General features: G+C 41.4%; 1 long non-coding RNA gene across 3 annotated transcripts in view; it reads left to right on the top strand.

Annotated features, from left to right (window-relative positions):
• The window catches only part of LOC143158477 (uncharacterized), a 58,533-nt gene that overhangs the window by 20,006 nt on the left and 24,000 nt on the right, over positions 1–14,527 (top strand). For all 3 annotated transcript variants that reach the window (XR_012995013.1, XR_012995014.1, XR_012995012.1), the window contains exon 2: positions 11,530–11,910. This is a non-coding gene — a long non-coding RNA (uncharacterized LOC143158477). The remainder of the gene's footprint in view (positions 1–11,529; positions 11,911–14,527) is intronic.

Below are 14,527 nucleotides of genomic sequence, written 5' to 3'. Positions count from 1 at the left end.
TAGAGCAAATACATTGTAGTGCAGGGGAGATGAAGACAAGGTAATGCAAGCAACTGCACCATTTCCTAGTTCTTTTCTGCAGCCTCACTTTTTTTTTTCTGTGACAGGTTTGTTATGTGCCACTTCACAGGGCTTAAAAGGCAAATAGAAAATGCTTCACAGCATGAGGCCTACTTTATTAGAATTTTAAACACTAAGAAGTGACTTCACCAACATGGCAATGATATTGATACCCCTTGTAAGCCATTTGAAGCCTTTAGATTAATTGGACGTATTCCCATACTTCCTGTGTGCCCTTACCAGAGTGGAGGGGGTTAGTTTGCCCTTGTCATGTTTGCTACAGCAGGAGAATGGTGAGATGCCTTCTCCGACAGGGACCACGTCCTAGTGGGCTTTGATCCTTCTGCCTTGTGTAGACAGCTTTTTCCTGTTCACCCTAACCTTTTCTTCTCAGTTCCGAAAGTCAATCCTTGATACCTGTCCCAGGCTACCCTCCTCCCCATCTCCTCTCCTCCCATGTATGTGAGAAAAAGGTCTTCTCTTACACCAGGCTATTCCCTGCTAAGCTTCAAACTTCTGTCCCCAAATATAGGGATATAAAAGTTTCCAAAGAGAAAGTTTACCTGCATTTTTTAGCATGAGTAAAACGTGAGCAAAGCTGGCTTTTCTTTGGATTCATTCTTACGCATTGTTGCACCATCTTGACTGATACTTTCTTAAAGCAGATGTCCAGCTGGAAAATTTAAGCTACGGGGATGGAGATCTGGCGAAGTGTTCAGAACTAAAAAAACACCATGGAATGGGAATTGTCAGACAATGCTAATTATAGGTGTGGCAAGCAGCTGTAATAACCAACCTGGCAATTTCTGCTGTCTCTCTCTCTCTGTTTTGCAATTTAATGCTCTTTCCTACACTCTGTTGCCTAATTTTAGAGCAAATGCACACTAGCAATTCACAACCAGGTAATGCTTGTAACCATCTGGAACAGAGATTGTCTTAAAATGGGAAGTAGAGGAAACAGTTTTCCATGTGGTTGTGACGCTGTCTGTTCCTGACGTCTCTAATGACTGGAATTTAGGGAAAGCAATCATTAGAGGGAGGAGAGGAAGGAAACGAAGGGGGAGAAGGTGGAGCGGGACAGAGTGCCAAAGTGTCAGAGCCAGCAGAGTCAGTAGGTGCACAGACAAAAGTAGGACCGAAGATTTACAGTGAGCGAGAAGCAGAGTCAGTGTATGGATAAAACCAGTATCAGGGAGTGTAAGGAGCACTAGGAAGGGAGGAGAATGCAAAAGATTACTTTGAAGAAGCAAAAATGATGAGAATGGGTAAGAGAGAATAAATAAGAACTATGATTTGAGACTAATAAAAACCACCAACAAACATGCATGGTGGTCCAGTCCTGTTCAGAGAAGCTGCTATCTATCTCTGAAATTATGACAAGGAAGATCAGATACTACTTTTGAATGATAATAAGTATTGTCTCTGAATAAAAGGCAGGTGGAGGAAGTCTATCCACAAAGTATTGGACTGAAATCTATGCTCTTCATATAAAAAGAAGAAAAATAATTTGCATTTTTGTAGCTTTTTTTTTTGTCCATTAGTACATGAATCCTGCCCAGTGCTTTTACTCAGCCCATCTTACCTGCCTCTACTTTCTGCATATGAAATCCGTGAGGAGGATACGCAGGGTTTTTGGTGAGAAGGGTCTTCAGAGCTCAAAGATGCTTTGTGTAGCAGCTCATAAATGCCTAACTATGCAAGTTTTAGCATGTGGCAACAGGTAGTAATTTAATATAACTTCATTGTTTTTAGTATAGTCCCATAATCAGAGCAGTATTATCAGACTGACCAGCATGAACGATGAAGACAGGCATAGTTTTGTGTCGACTGTCATTAACAGCTGTTCATTCCCTTTACTGTCAACCCACTTCCAGATACCATACAAATAGGTTGTATTACATCTGGATGGAGTAAATAGCATGACAAAAATTTGTGTGGATGTGTTGTGTGACAGTCACTCTCAAAACACTGTCATAGTTCATCACAGTAGTAAGATAAAGCAACAGCATGATTTGGAGTGGTTTGAGGAGACAAGAGCAGAGGAGAGAGGAAGAGGAAAGGGAGGGGAAGGGCAAGGAAAAGGAAAAGAAAGGGACATATTGTAATGATAGTTACATTCCCTTCAGAAGTTACATTGAATTTTGTAGATAACGTTTGGTGTGGCAGAAAATCACCAAGTCTCTTGAATATAAAACCCATAAAAGTTCCTTCAAAAATGTTCATATTCACAGCAGAACCAGAAAAGAAGTTAGGCAGGACTGTGTGGGAACCCACCCGGGGTCATGGGCACTGGTGGCCTTTGACAGTCTTTAGCTGCCTCAAAAAATGTTGGGGTTATGCTTATAACTAGAGAAAACACAGAGTTTAGAATGGAAGTTTGTATCTCTCACTTCATTAGAAAAGGATAAATTTAGTCATAGTGCAGAACTATGCATTTTTGAATGTTTTTGAAATATGTCAAAAAGGAATGTCTTGCAAATCTGAAAAAGTTCTGAACAATGGAAATCTTGGAGAGGAACCATACACGATCAGCTTGGCTGCAGTGTTACAAGAGCCTTACACTGCTTGGGGTGTAACTCTCCTGCTGTGAAGTTAAACCGTGTTTAATACCCTGCTTGCTCACAGCATTGTTTTTCAGTCCCAGGAAAATAATTTAAATCAAGTTTTATGATTCTGGAAAAAAATCTGATATTTAGATTGGCTGAGCAAATGGAGATATTTTTGAACTGGCTTCAATAACTTTCTGTAAGATAACAGTTGGCTTCCAACAGATAAAGCTTGCGTAATTAGTCAGTCATGACTGAAACCAGAACTATACAGCTGAAACCTGTTGTTTAATTAACATTCTCCCACATTTGGAACTATCGTAAGACAGTCAATAGTTCTGAATCTTCCTGAAAAAATGATGACTGAATACCTTTAAAATCCATTATGTAATAATAGAAGTGCTGCTAGCATTACATTAGCAAATTTGGAGAGCTGGCTTTGCCAGTCCTTTCTGGATTTTCTTGGGAACTTTTCGTCTCAGGCATCTCAGGCATCTCCAGCTGTAAACTTTACTGATGATTTTGCTCCCACAGTATGTTGTAGCTTTCATCTCAGTGGATTCAATGAAGTGAATTAAGTGCCATTTTGAAGAGATGGGCCTTCTGTTCCTAAAATATTTGATTTTTGCAGAGTTTTGGACAGATTGTCTACGAAGTTTAGGGCGTTCTGACCTTTTTTCCCACTTCAGACTCATATAAGGAGCTTGCATTGCTTCCTTCACAGCTTAAGATGCATCATGTAAGGCATTTCTCTGAAAGCAAAGTCAATGCCTTTTCTGTGGAGCGTGCTCCTGATTTAACAAAGAGCAAAGGCGGCTTGGTGGCACACTTACCACTCATCTTTAATGTCTTGAAATAAAGACGGTATCTTTGGTTGTGATCTAACCAATTTTATGAATTAGCTAGAATGGCATTTCCTAAATGCTTATGAAAACTTCGTTTAGGATCATGCAGTTCTGAATAATATGTTGCTATGATAAGTCTAGGTGATTTCCAAAATCAGTGGGTCTGTGTTCCTCCTGGTTCCTCCTGGTGCAGTCTTGTTGCTTCTCCAGACACTAAAGCTGTTGTCTCAGAGCCACCATCATACCATTGTTTCTGATAGTTGCTCAGCCATATGTTGCAGGCGTAGAAGTTGTGATTTCTGTTTAAGGTAACTGGATTTGTCAGTTTGTTTTGGTCTCTTTTTTTTAGTAATTTTTAAACTTTAGCATTATTTAGTTGCTTGCAAATAAAATAAAAACTCACTCTGGTTTAGATACTTAAATATTAAACATCCAAATCTAAACTGGTCTTCCTGGGCTTTCTTTGCAGTCAAAAGAGAGAAAGTTTGACCTCCAGGGAGCAATGAATCTGACGGTAGTCACAAGCTGGGGCAAGATGACTTGTCTTGAAGAGGTACTCTGTATATTCACTGAATATACATAGAGTCAGGAATGACCACCCTACACTTCGGCATCTGAGTTTTAAACTCCTGGATTAGAAAAGATGAATTCTATCCTACCTGTCACAAATATGGTTTTGGGTTTTTTTTTGTGGTGCTGTGAATATCTTGATGCTTCATGTAGTTGTTATTTTTCAGTGAGAAAAATATAGATTGCTTGGAAGTTCCACGTCTTGGTTAAATTCAATACATATACGGCAACTGGGTATCTGTATAACTGGAGTACTCCATCATTCTTTCAGACTAATCAAAACATGAAAAATCATTCAACTAGGATGAAAAGAAAGAGAGATCATATTTCACAAAGTTACGTGCTAAGAAAATATTAAGTTATGGTGGATAAAGTATCTCAGAAATGTGAATAAAATGAGGTATTTGGTTTCTGAAGCAGGCAATGGAACAGAGAGTACAGTATGACAAACAACAGAAGTGATCTATTTGCTGCTGGGAATGTAGGATTTTTCTTTTTTAGTCAGCTGTTTGTTAATTGGTTTTAACACTTTAAAAATGCAACTTCTGATTGTGTTTTGAGCTGTGCTTAACTTCGAATAGCAGAAGCTTAGAGAGCTGAAACACCTGTAGGTCTCTGAGGCAAACATCTAGCTCACACGCTGGTCGTTGCAGCCTTTGTGGAGCAGTCTGGAGTTGGCAGAATGAAGAGAGAACAGCCCATACCAGACTCCTTATCACGCTGGAAACAATCTGCTTTTCTGTTTAGTAAACGAAGACCATCAGTTCCTCTGTCCTCCAGGTTCCTGACAAGTGAAATAAAAATCAAGGGGTAGCAGGAGGCTCACTGGCCTTGAGGAAGCTGGAAGTGCAAAAGGGCTGTTGATTCTCTGGTCAGTTTGTGCTTTTGTAGAGATCACTCACTGGGCTGGGATAATGAAAAAAGAGAAATGCTAGCGGGGAATCTGCCCAAGAGGAGAGGCGGGATCTGGATCTGCCCTAGACGGCAGGGTTCAGAGATGGTCATCCTAAGGCAAGAATGGGAATGAGAAGCCTCTGTGAGAGGAGGAGGAACAAAGGCCTCCTGGTGGAAAAAAAACAGTAGGATAACAAGAGGACTTCACGTAGGAGCACAGGGTACCTCTTCACAAAATAAGGAGCCCCTTCACAGCCAGGGAAGAAAGGAGCTAGACCTTCCTGCAGAAGAATTCCTCAGCTTAGAGGTAGTAACATTACTTGATCTTTCTTCATGGGGAAAGAGAAGGACTTAAAACTGTTGAGAGCACTACAGAAGTGTATGCTGAAAAACTGGGTATCTATAGACTGTGGCCAGAGGTGTGATGATGAGTCAGGTAGCCATACTGGGGGGAGCTGCACTCCAACTACCTTGTGTACAGTCACAGCAATGCAGCGATGGTAGGGCCTTCACTGCAGGCTGGGAGGGACAGCCTACTCCACGAACATGGGCTGGGCTGTAGCGATACTTTAGGGACCCTCTGCCATGAGACTCTCACCATCGCAGGAGGGATGACTGGCCACATCCTGTCACTGCAGTGGAGACATAAGTAAATTCCTAGCGGACCAGCCCAGATATAATGACCAGCCCAGCTATAATAGGTAAACAGTGGACTCTAGCTATTAGCTTACTATTTTTTAACTACATCACCCTTTCCTCTGAGCTAGTAAGGAAAGCTGTCTACACCCCCTGTCTTTACAGACTTTGATAAAAAGGTAAAAGGCACTGTGATAAGGTCAAGTGCTTATAGAAAAGACTGAAGGATCTCAACAAAAAAAGTAGTGATGTGGAGAAAGTGAGGAAAAGAAGCTGGACTTAGGGAGTTGTCACAGTGAAAGATTGTGGGTTTTTTTTCTCTTCATTTTTTGTTACATGCAGGAGAAAATTTAATATGTGCAAGCTACATCTGTTGACTGAGTTACTGTAGATCATGTAAATTCTTTCTTTCAAATAATAAATTATTCAAGATTGGGATTTGGAACGTGTATGGTATTTGCCTCTTTCTCCAGTGGCAGAGGCCGGCTACTAGCACTTTAAAATACCACAGAATTTTTTTGCACTGGACATTTTTTTCAGAGCAGCGTACTTCTAACCAGCCCAAATCCCAGTGGGATGCAGTATACTTAAATGGGAATGCTTATACTGACATACCTTATTCTGGTCTGAGAAGAAAAATAAACTCTCCCTGTATAAAGCTCTTTGATGCTATACATGGGGTCCATCTTCCCAAATTTAGGCACATATAAATTAGTCAAGTGTCCTGAGCTTCCTTTTAGTCAATGGGAGAAATAGTACCTTCAGTATACGTATGTAAAATATCTGAGACAAATCAGAGAAATCACTCTGGAGGTGTCAGTCCCTCTCCATTGACTGTACAGGGTGCATAACACAAACCAGATTTAGACAATAACTTTCAAATGTCTGCATTGGAATGAGATCAATCTGCACTGGAACTTGAATCATTGCAGCCACACCGGTGCAAAATCATGAATTCAACCAGCAGAGTTGTATGGGTATGACTTTTTCCCCCCTAATGTAAACCAAAGCTTACACTTAAGGCACATGACAGAGCTTTCATACCTTGTAGGTAGGGAGTTTGCTACACTGTAGGAACAGCAGGCTGAATACTTATGTAGGTGGGTTTGCTAACTGTGTGGTAGAAATATTACTGTGATAAGTACCTGGTTGCTTTTTAGTGCACATCCAAAATACAACAGCTGATAACATGTTTTGAGCTAGTGGTATAGAATTAGAAGCTGCTGAGAGAATGCTGCTGATAGTTAAGCTTGCCAAACACATTACTCTATAAAAGCAGCAGTGTGTTTTGTCCCAGTGTAAGTACAGCCAGGATGGCTTCACCAAAGGCAAGTCCTGCCTGACCAACCTAGTGGCCTTCTATGATGGAGTGACTACATCAGCGGACACGGGAAGGGCTACCGATGTCGTCTATCTGGACCTCTGTAAGGCCTTTGACATGGTCCACCACAACATCCTTCTCTCTGAACTGGAGAGGTATGGATTTGATGGGTGGACTGTCCGGTGGGTGAGGAATTGGTTAGATGGTCGCATCCAGAGGGTAGTGGTCAACGGCTCAATGTCCAGATGGAGATTGGTGACGAGTGGCGTCCCACAGGGGTCCGTATTGGGACCGGTACTGTTTAATATCTTCATCAATGACATAGACAGTGGGATCGAGTGCACCCTCAGCAAGTTTGCAGGTGACACCAAGCTGAGTGGTGTGGTCGACACACCAGAGGGACAGGATGCCATCCAGAGGGACCTGGACAAGCTCAAGAAGTGGGCCCGTGTGAACCTCATGAAGTTTAACAAGGCCAAGTGCAGGGTCCTGCACCTGGGTCGGGGCAACCCCCAGTATCAATACAGGCTGGGGGATGAAGGGATTGAGAGCAGCCCTGCCAAGAAGGACTTGGGGGTACTGCTGGATGAAAAGCTGGACATGAGCCAGCAATGTGTGCTCACAGCCCAGAAGCCCAACCGTATCCTGGGCTGTATCAAAAGAAGCATGGCCAGCAGGGTGAGGGAGGTGATTCTGCCCCTCTACTCTGCTCTGGTGAGACCCCACCTGGAGTACTGCGTCCAGCTCTGGAGCCCTCAGCATAAGAAAGACACGGACCTGTTGGAGCGGGTCCAGAAGAGGGCCGCAAAAATGCTCAGGGGGATGGAACACCTCTCCTATGAAGAAAGGCTGAGAGAGTTGGGGTTGTTCAGCCTAGAGAAGAGAAGGTTGGGTTACAGGGGCTTGAAAAGATGCCCCTGAGCTAGTAAAGCTCAGAAGAGCTTTACTAACTGTTGGTACTCGTCCAGGTGTGCGAACTTAGCCCACCGCAGTTGTAAGGGTATGTGATTTAGCTTAAGCCTCCATGAAAGATATTTAAGTGAGCCATGTTACCTCATATTTGGGGTAGTCCGAGCATGCCCATGGATAGCTGGCATGGTTAATCTGACAGGCTATAACTTGTTAAGGTGCTATAATTTGATCATATGACTGAGACCAAAATGTTTGGCCTGACATAGGCCTAGGTTGACACCTAGTAGCCTTTGAGATAGGGTCAGTGTACTCTTGCTTGAAATGGCAGAGAAGATCGCTTCCCATGTGCATGTGCAGTTTTTCTGGTCCTCTTCATTTCTGGGTGTGTGTTGTATGTGGTCATCACAGCACACACTGCCCTGTGCACGTCCATGCGACTGCATCCTAAGGGAGCTCTGCTCTCAGCCTGGACAACATGGAGAGTTTCCCAGGGAGCACTGGTACAAAACAGGTAGGCAGGAGGGCGTTCTGGCTGTGGCTGAGGTGGCAGAAAGTTGGCATGTGGACAAAAAATTAATTATGTTGTCGCCTGTAACTTTGTAGAGTGATTGTTCCTTTAAAGATGTACAAAATCGTGGATAAGCACCATTATGAAAGATGAATCTTATTATTTAATTTCTTTTAAGATTTCCTGAAAGCTCTAAATGGGAGCACCTACTGGACCACATTGTGATGCCCTCCCACTCTGCCTGCCTACATTTTCTTCTCATAGAAAATAGAGTTTATGGAGGAAAAAGGATGAGAAAGCAATCTGTACACTTTTCTTTCCTTGCAAGCTGGATGCCAACAAGTGGCTCTAAGTCTTGATACACCCCAGGTCAAGACAAGACACGCCAGATATGCATTGACCTGAGATTTGCTAAACACTGCTGGTTCCCACAGTATAGACACAGCTTGAGAGAATTCTCTGAGCAGATTGTTGAGGTAGCACAAGGGCCAGAAGTAGCATATGTATCTGGATAGAATGGGAGCAATGAAGGGCTGGGGAAATAAAAGTTATTTTATGGTGAGCGTATTGTAATAGCAGAAACTCCTTCAGTTCCTTCCTTTTATCCACTTAGATCAAGCTGCCTGGAAGCATTTCATGTCTTTTGTTGCATCACATGAGGAAAAAGATGAAAAGAAGAGAAGAATGCTGTGCTCAACTCTTGCTCACCGGGTTTATGTTGAACTCAGTAGGATCTGATGCAGAACTCATTTTTTTAAAGTATACAGACCCTGAAATGTAGTGGAAGCTATGCTTCTAAATTCTCAGCAAAAGGCTGGGCTTATTTATGCTTTTTTGCAAGGTGTTGTGCAAATATACAAGTTTACTGACAATTATCATGGTTAGCTTTTTAACGAATGCTTAGCTCTTACTTGTCAAGAACAAAAAGACTTAAATATGTTTACAGATCAGGTGGCTGGGGACCTCCACTTTCCATTTTGTCATGTTTCACATGCAGTTTCAATGTTTTGAATTTTTGCTTAGCAGGCTGAGTGCCGCACCGTAACTCTTTTTAAAATAGTCTTCATGGCTTAAATGTTAATTGGAGTTTCTGTTGGGAAGGTTGAGATTTAGATGCTGCCGATATGGCTTTACATGGAGCAAAGTAAGAATTAGGACAATGTGAAATATGTCCTCGTGTTGCATCAAAATGAAACTGTGGAGTGCTACCAAACCTAGACTTGTGCGGGGCACCACAGAAGTGTGTTGTGTAGTATCCATGGAGTAAGATTGTTACCTTGCAAGGCAGAAGACAATTGGATAAAACCCACATCAACCCACATTAGCTATTTCCTGTTAGAAAACACTGGCTATTGTTTTTCTTAGCCACACTTTATGAAGCACATGTTATGATTGTCAAGTGCCGTGATACTTCTTCTTATTTGGTAAATCTTGTACATGGGGATGAGATATTATTTTTCCATGGATGTGTTTATATGAATTGCAGCCAGTGCCTCTACCTAGAAAACTATGTCAATGTAATGCAACGTTATGTAAGTTTTGTTTAGGTTCTTATAAGCTGCACATCACAGGGTTGAATGTCTTCCAGAAGTGCATTAAGTGACAGGATTGTCATCTGCTACATATGGCTTTCTCTCTCCCATTCTTTCCAAAGGTGACTATTTATTTGGTCTTTTTATTTTCAGTATCTTTCAAAGTAGTTATTACATTATCTGTACACAATTCTGTATGTATTTATGTGACTCACATTCAGAGTAGAAGATAGTGAGCTTTGTGCTGGGGATAATTCTATGGGAACTCATCCAAAAGTCTGAGGTTGGCCTGAGAAAGCTCTGTTTTCTGCAGAGCTTTTCTTTGGAGATGGATAATCCCACTGCACCTGCATGATGAAGCTGCTGTCTATTTTTCCTCATTCTGTCTCTCTCTGTAGGTGACCTTTCAGATAAGTGTCAAGGGTCCCAAACTTCTGAATCCCTTAGGAATAAGGATGCAACACTGAAAGTAATGCCACAGATTAAATACAGGTCGTAGACCTGTACCCATTCAGGAGTGGTTCTCACAGCAGCTGTATCTTGTCCTTGCACATTTGCAGTGGTGATTCTCTGGAATATATAGTGGTGAGGGGGACAGCAGGACCCAGGTTAGAGTGCTCCTAGGAGGACCCCACATCGGAAACAGTGTTGCTGTGGGACATTCCTCCTCTCCTTTCTTTCATTCTTTCCAGCTTTTTCAGGCTGAAGTCTAACACTGGGTCTTCATATTCGTGTGTTAAAGCTGAAGCAGTGGCTGATACGTATCACACAAGTGATTAATATTAGAGTAGCACAAGCCCTTTTGACCAAGTATTACTGCCGTGTAGTTTTTTGTCTTTTGGGATTTTTTCCCCAGCTGGATATTGCTTTTGAACTGAAATGATCTGCATGCCTCTTAGGAGCTGAGCTGTCTGGAAAACATTTTGATCAAATTCCAACACAGTTTTTCCAAGTGTGTTTTCTTTTGCCTTTTGCTAGCTACTTCCTGACGCTGTTTATCCAAAACACCACCTGCTGTCAAGGGCAGTGCTGGCCTTTTGTAACGTCTCCATGTCCACGAAGTAGCTGTACCTATTAGGCTTAATTTATGCAATGAATTACCAAGTGTATGTAATTTAAAACCCACTCTTCTTCTCTGCCCTCCTACCACCACCAGTCATCTCATTTCATCTGCAAGCAGTGATGGAATTAGGTTGCCAAGAACCTGGAAGGTTTGCTTTCTCTGTACCAAATTTAACATAATGTATGTATGGCTTATGCAAGAAGAAGGACAGGTTTTCTGTTTTCCTGCCGTATCATATAACCCTGGAATCTGTTCTCTTCATGAATAGCAACATTAACTATTAATTTCAGTTTATTTGGAGAAGAAGAAGAAAAAAAAGGGGAATGAAGACTAAGCTTGGGAGGTGTGCAATAGAAAGATACAATTGTCTAACAAATATTTTAAAATTCCAAGACAGTCTCAACTTGGGACTGATATGCAAGAGAACACACAAGATTTGCATGTGGTGTGGATGTCCAAGAAGTCTGAATCAAAGTGGAACTGAGAATATAGTTTTGCGTTATAGTGGTCTGTGCTATATTTGGATCAAGCAAAGAGGGAAGGAAAGAGAAACGGAATTATTTGAAAGTACAAGAAAGTACAAGTGGACTCCAACGTCATAATAATTCCTGAAATAATTCTTTTATTTCTTTTTTTGTTCAGGAGATCCTCAAGTACCGTGCAGTAATGGAAGAGTGTCAATAGTGGATTTGAACATGAGCTGCCAGCAAGCTGGATGAATGGTGTGACTGTCACATCCACTGAATGTTCTGGAGCTTCCCTGACAAGGTTTTAATTTTCTGCCAGCGCAGACTGATTTTATTTTGAATTTTTTTGGACATTAGAAAATTTTTAGCCTCTAAGCTGTATCAGCAACTGAAAGGATCTTCGAGGACAAATGCAACTATTTGCTCCAAACAACTTACATAGCTCTTTTTTTCTCCTTTTGGCAAGTATCCATGAACACATTTAGGTTTTAGAAAGCCTTGAAGTAATCATTACAGCTGTGTTTGACCAATGGATTGCATGGACTGCTCACCATCTGTAAGTGATGAGATCTTTTCAGTACAGACAGCCCAATCACTGTAACGTTAACAGTTTGACCCTCCAAAGAGTCCTGATACTGACTTAAAAATCGTGAGACTGGGAAATTTAGGGGACAGCATTTTTAAGTTGTATTTTATAAGTCGTGTTGTTACTGTCTTCTGATCAAATACACCCATCTTTATATACCAATTTTTCCCCTTCCATCCTCCTCTCCATGTTCCTATATCTCTTGTCAACTAAGTTTGTGAAACTGCTTTTTGCAGAATTCTGTTAGAACAGGGTGTTGGGTCTTGGAATATTTCTGAACAACTCATAATGGAGAGGTTAAGTATTGAATTCAGTGAGGCTGTTTCAAGAAGGTTTTTACATTATTTGAACAGCTCCAAGACTTGCTTACCTGGCTCCCCTGCAACAAAACACTTGATTTTTAATATTTTCTGGGGTTACCATTAGATTTTACATCTGGTGTCAAAGTCTGTGACACTTGCTTAGGTCTGTGAAAATCTGTGAACCTCACTTAAACAAACACTTAACAAAAATATACATTGCATACTTGGCAGTGGAGAGATGCCACAGTTAGATGACAGAGCCACCCTATGAAGAGGGACTCACCATGCATTCCCAAGGGACACATCTTACTGAAATAAAATACAAGGAAAACAAGAACATATCAAGAATAGTGGTCTGAGTATTTCAAAGGCAACAAGGTATGCCAAGAAAAACATTGTAGTCATGCTTCCAGCTTAAAACAACATTTGAGAAGCATTTTAAAAAGCTTTCTACTTCAGTTTCAGTTTGGTGCCAGTGTGGGTTTCAGGCTTACAGGACTTTTTTCTTTTTTTAATCTAGACACAATATAGAAAATACAGAATTAAGAAAAAGCATTCCTAATATTGGAACCCATTTGTTATCCAGTCTGAAAAGACATAAAAAAATAGGATGTCCTGGGAGAGAGAGAAAGAAGAACGTCCTAGAGAATAGCTTAAAAACCCAGAACATCTACATTGGATGCATTTATATATAATAATAGATAATGTATTTATCAAACTGGTATTGGTTGAAAACCTAAAAAAGAAATTAGTCTTCCTTGCAATAACAATAGCTAAATGGTAAGCTGGTGATGAAAACCCTTGTTTTAGTTACCTGAGATCAGGCATAACAGTCTTGGCTGCAGTGGAACATACGCTGCCTCTTTAACAATGTTACACAGCAGCTTCTGCTGGCTACGTACTGTGTAAAATCCGTTCTGCTGAATATTGTTCCTTGGAGCAATTATTAGCAGAATAGGAGTCGCACAGAGGTGGAAAAAACAAATCAAAGTAAATGTTTTTTTCAGACCACATTGTTATAGATAATCAGTGAAAACTGCATGAACGGTAAGGGAATGGACATGAAGAGTAAAAGGGACAGGAGTAATGCTATCCAGCTTTAGGTGACATCTGGCAAAAGGTGACATCCAGAAAACGCAGCTGATTTGGACAGGAATGAACTACAAACCAGCCAAACTGAGCAGTGCTCAGAAGGGGATATAAAGGCTTGTGTTTCTGATCAGGCCTGCGTTGCCATCTGTCCCTGCTCTAAAGAGCGTAGCAACCCTTAGTGCCTCTACATGGTTGCCTGCTTAGGCCATTACCTGAGCATCTGTTTTGTTTTGCTGGATTTCAGTATTCCCACCAACGAGGGGGAGTACAGAACTCTAGAAAGTGAATCTGTATAAATTAAAAGAGTAACCTAACCCAGCTGTAAAGCAGGAGGGGAAGGAGGGACGCTGCACTGTTATTGCTCCTGTGCAGTGTGCTGTCCACCCTGGCCCTCCTGACCTCTCCAGTTTTCTTCTCTTTGCCCTTTGGCTGCATTTATCTCGTGGCAGCACATTTTGTTTCTTTAGCTGTCTGTGTGTGATAGTTCAAGCTACAAAACTGGACGTTATTCTATGCAGTTGGTTCCGTATACTTCCAAAGGTTAGAGGAACGTGCTTCTGGGTTTTAGATAGTGACATTTGTGAGGGGCTGGGAGGCACGGGTTAGAGCTGTGTGTTCAGCCCAGTGGAGCAGGAAGCCTAGGACGCTCCAGACCAGCCAGCTTCGATAGAATAAAACTAGCGTGTCCTATTTCTACCAGGGTTTTTCGATGTGCTAGATAAAACAACAAACCAAAGCTTTGGAAGGGGGCAGAAAATGGAATTTCTATAAGAAGTTCTATAACCAAACCAAAACTTTCTGAAAAATAATGAGTTAAACACATTTCCAGAAATTATTTAGCTCTTAAAAAAAATGACATCACATTTTGTCTTCCTTTCTCTGGAAAGTGTCTGAAATTTCTTAAGCTGCCTGATGGGAGGCAGCGAAAGCCTAAGATCCTGTAGGCTGCTGTGTCAGGGAAAAATGTAACTACCCTTTAAAGACGTATTTAATCCTGCCTCTCATATTACTAGGCTGTTTTCTGCACTGGGTATTTGTAAGTTACATTGATCTTCAGAAAACAAAAAACCCAAACAACCCCAAAGAAAAACAGCTGAGTTAATTTCAAAACCTTCTATTTGAGAAATAATGTGTGAATAATATAAAGACTGTCACATTAATGCAGTATCAGATAGGGGAGGGAAGGCACATTT

The sequence above is a fragment of the Aptenodytes patagonicus genome, chromosome 1, assembly GCF_965638725.1.
Source record: "Aptenodytes patagonicus chromosome 1, bAptPat1.pri.cur, whole genome shotgun sequence".
In the NCBI taxonomy this organism is placed as follows: domain Eukaryota; kingdom Metazoa; phylum Chordata; class Aves; order Sphenisciformes; family Spheniscidae; genus Aptenodytes; species Aptenodytes patagonicus.
The sequence above is the reverse complement of the archived record's forward strand: the minus strand, read 5'-3'. Positions and strand labels throughout refer to the sequence as shown.